Source organism: Orbicella franksi, chromosome 9 (assembly GCF_964199315.1).
Source record: "Orbicella franksi chromosome 9, jaOrbFran1.1, whole genome shotgun sequence".
Lineage (NCBI taxonomy): Eukaryota > Metazoa > Cnidaria > Anthozoa > Scleractinia > Merulinidae > Orbicella > Orbicella franksi.
The window spans coordinates 17226114-17230564 of NC_138153.1; the positions used below are offsets into that span (position 1 = coordinate 17226114).

Consider the following 4451-nt stretch of genomic DNA (forward strand, 5'->3'; position numbering starts at 1 on the left):
TCAAAGTTCCTGTATAACATGTAACATTGCTCTTTCATATCTGGAAACCTGATGTCCTAGTTCACAGTTTGGTCAGTAAATTGCTGTTGAACCCAAGGAATGGATGGTTTGGAAATAATTTAAGTTCTCGTTTTAGGCCGAAAATAGCATTCAAATCGTTTTCTATGGATACACAGTTTGAGTCAATTCGAATTCTCTCTTTCTTTTGGCATTATATTTTTAGGCCAAAGGAAACTTATTGTGCAAGTCAACTCCCAAGGCGAAACACTGAAGCCACGTGGAAGTTTTAACGGCACTTCAAAACTCCTTTCTTCTGGCTAAGAAAATAAATCTAGAGCACAATCGCAAGAAGCTGCTGTTGCTTACATTTGCTTACATTGATGAAGTTTGATGAAATACATTTGCGGTTTCTTCGGTCGCTCGTCACAACGATTGTCAACAGAAACTCCAGCACTTCGTTTCATCTTCACATGGCCGCGAACTGTTTGAAACGAAGCAAATCACAATTTGTCATGAATATGGATTAAAAATCAAACCCAATCGCGGTTAAGTACGTCACAGCGTTTAGGTGTGCACTGCATTCTCACGCTTTTTCCAGGCGCTTTTGTGGAATTTGTCATTCAGATAGCATTTCTTGGAATATTGTTGGCGAATTATTCGCACTGTAAAGTCGCTTTCAGAAGCGGATTTTTTTAAAATGACAATTTGCATTTTACGTATAGCTTGGAAAACTGAGATGTGTTTTTTAAACAAAATTTCTCGTCCTGTCAGGTCGAATGGAATCTGAAAAACTTGAAAATAGAAAAATAAAATTATTAAACGAAAAAATACTCAAGCACTCTGGCAAGCTCATTGGTCAGGAATACCAAAATTGACGTGTGTAGTGTTATTAACTGGCTTAATTTTTAACTCGTCATTTTTATTGTAATAAAGGATGCAGAAATACTTCGCAGCAACATAATTACTAAACATTCCTGAAAAGTATGTGAGATAGAATCAATAGTTCGAACTTAAATTAAAAGAAATGTCCAGCCGGTGATACAAGGCAGGCTCTGGTATCTAAAACCATGCCTGTTATTTCATTGGGTAAAAATATCACTTCCAAACCAGAAACTATCCTATTAGGGCAGATATAGGACACTGGAATGGTTGAATGCATGCAGATGGTTTACAAAGGTAATAGCGCGATTTTGATTACAATTTGCAATTAAAAAGTATGAGTATTAAAACGAGACTATTGCCATTTGCGGTGTTTCTGAAATTCCGAAGTCCTTATTTTCCCCGTGCATTACCTTTAGAAGTTCCTCGTCGATCCCTTCAGCCATACGTTCCCATTCGTTCTATTATGTGCACGTACAGGCCCCATCGTTTCCAATAGATTCCCGGCGGATTTCCTCTTACGTTCCCCTCCGTTTGCTCGACCGTTGCACCGTTTGTTCCCAGTCCTATACCTCCAGCATATCCTTCTGTGTTTACCTGGCGTTTCCAGTGTCCTCGTCTTGTGTTTCCTGTGCGTTCCGCAATGCGTTTCACCAGGTGTCACCGCCGGGTACGCAACTTGTGCGATCCCCGATGAGTCCCCGGTGAGTTCTCAGTGTCTTCCCTGTGAGTTCCCAGTGTATTTGTGTTGAGTGCCCGGTGCGTTCTCAATGAGTTTCCAGTGAGTTCTCGATGAGTTCCCGGTGATTTCCCGGTGATTTCCCGGTGATTTTCTGGTGAGTTCCGGTGAGGTCCCGAAGAGTTCCTGGTGTGCTCTCGATGTCTTCTTGGTGAGTTCCCCGTCTGTTCCTGGTGTGTTACCGGTGACTTCCTGATGAGTTCCCGGTGTGTTCCCGGTGCATTATCGGTGAGTTACCGGTGAGTTCCCCGTGTGTTCCTGGTGTGTTACCGGTGAGTTCCCGGTACGTTATCAGTGAGTTATCGGAGAGTTCCGATGAGTTCCCGGTATGTTCCCGGTGTATTCCTGGTAAGTTCCCAGTGTGTTCTCGGTGTGTTCCTGGTGAGTTCCAGGTGTGTACTCGGCGAGTTCGCGATGTGCTCCCGGTGAGTTCTCGATTAGTTCCCGGTGAGTTCCCGGTATGTTTCTGGTGTGTTACCGGTGAACTTCCGGTGTGATCTCGGTGTGCTCCCGCTGAGTTCCCCCGTGAGTTCCCCCGATCCAACGTTTGTATTCTTTGTAAGTTCCCGATACTTCTGCGACTTCGTTTCTCCTTTCGTTCCCTGGCGCATTTCCCTACGAGTTCCCCTATTAGTTTCTCCTGTGTTTCCCGGGTGTTCCCTTTTATCTCCCACGCATTCCGTCATGGGTTCCCCTTGTTGTATGCTACATACAACCTCATTTGTTTCCCCACGGGTTCCCGGGCGGTTGTTTCCTAGTTTGTTTATTTCCACGTGTTCAATTATGGCTTTTCTCAGGGCTGGAAATCCTTGTAAAGCATCGCAGGTTGGGCGTGCGTCATATTTTGCGCAGGGTGTTGTTCATATGAGACTAGGCGGGGAAGTATTTTGTTTCGCAAATTGTTGAAGTCCATTAATTGAATTCGGAGGCTTGCATTTTCCGATTATATTTTTCCTTTTTTCTTCCACAACACTCAGTTTCAACCACAATGTATTAACTTTTCTTTATTCAGATGTACAAATATAATTATTTTGTTTACAACGGACAACATATCATTCTTCTCACATTACTGCATCATAAATAAACAATACACACCCCTGAATTAAAATCAAGAAAAAATGTGCCCATAGTACCCATGCTTTCTCCTTAACAGCCGTTATATGATAAACGGATTCTGCTGACGTGTTAACATCCTTGTCGCCACCCAATTCAGATCACCTTATGATTCATTTGAGCGGTTACAATTGTGGAATTTGTCACACGCAGCTGATTGCACGGGATTACATACAGACAGAACAATTGTAACCTCCCAATTCACATGATATGAATTGAGTGGCAACAAGGATGTAAAACACATTAGCTGAATCTCTCTATTGCTGTGCAATGCTGTTCTGCGACTTAATTTACTCAAAAGAGTTACATGATAATCAACCTCGTCCCCAGGGTCCTCTCCACTTTTCCGCCATTTTGAAACTTGTCGAGAAGAAGGCCCTGGGACGAGGTGGCATGAGAGCCCAACTTTGCCTAGTTCCTAGGCCTCAGTATTTCGCCGCGGTCATTCGTCTGGAAAACGTCACCGAAATCAATTGACCGTGAAGGCCTCGGAGAAAGCCGAACTGGAACTAGGCAAAGTCCAGATTCAAATGAAATCCTTTGGTGTAAAGAGAGAAAGTTTAAGATAACAATAACAAGCAATTTTCCACAAGCCTTCTTGCTGAGCAAAAAATTTAATTTTCACAACATGCACTAAACATTGCTTTCAATTATCTAGAGAAAATATACTTCTAACCCTCCGTGTCTCATCAAAAATCGATTTACCTCGTTCGGTTGAGCAAAAATAACTGTACAATGTTCCATATTTAGTAAAGGTTTTCGCTGATTTCTTAGCCTAACTCTTAATTCTCTCGTATCAACAGTACAATATTAAATATCAAGGATAAAGGACATCAACTAGTTATGAACTCGAAAAAATGAGATAAGTTCATCAAGGCAAGCTTACCAAGTGTCATCATCAAATACATCAAAATTAGGACATCCAACCTCCTCCCCACCTCCTGCCTATTTGGGGGGAGGGGGGGGGGAGGGGATGTGGACACCCCCATTTTGGCAACTGATTATACTTTTTAGACAAATATACTATTAGTTATTATTATCAAGTATTAAATAGAAGCTCACAGAGCCTGTAAATTTGATTCCACAACAAGATCCAAAAACCAAGTACAATGATTTCTCTTGTCTTCCATTGATTACTGATATAAAGGAATTTGCCAATGATATCTCTCGCAAAATAACTGCAAAATAACTAAAACCATTAGTTTCCTACAAATATTTGCCTAAAAATTATTTCTAAGAGTAAAATTAATGTACAGTAAAACGTGCAATTCTTTGCTGGGTGAACATTTTTGGATAGGACAAGCAAATGCATGCACAATGTAGCTGAACTTTAGTGCATATTTTATAAATATCACTCAATGACAAAATTAAAATGTGTGGCTTGTCCACTCTCTGTCAAATTTGTGCTGTTAGTATAGGGCAATCTTCACTGGCTACCTCGCTCTTATTACAAGTAAAAGCTGCCCCAGAAGAAAAAATGCTCCGTCTTCTTTGTTGAGTAAAAATTTTGTCTTTCAATTTCATCACATGTTCAACTCTGGCCCCAACAGTTCCAAGGATTGATAAAGTAATCCTCTGGATAAAGCACTATCCGGTTTTATTCAAACTTTTTGCGAGTTGAATAACGATTTAACTGGTGAATTAAGTGTTATCCACGCTAAATAGCCTTTCATGCAGATGTAGCCTATCCACAGACCCTCTATTTTGTCTGGTGTTTGAC

The 4451-nt window shown here is 41.2% G+C and overlaps 1 protein-coding gene across 2 annotated transcripts in view; it reads right to left on the bottom strand.

The window, feature by feature from the left end:
• Positions 1-2602: 2602 nt before the first annotated feature.
• The window catches only part of LOC145497767 (uncharacterized), an 18544-nt gene continuing 16695 nt past the window's right edge, over positions 2603-4451 (bottom strand). For both annotated transcript variants that reach the window (XM_081477622.1, XM_081477621.1), the window contains exon 17: positions 2603-4451. This exon is cut by the window's right edge and continues 710 nt beyond it. The gene's annotated coding sequence lies outside the window, so the exon portion shown is untranslated.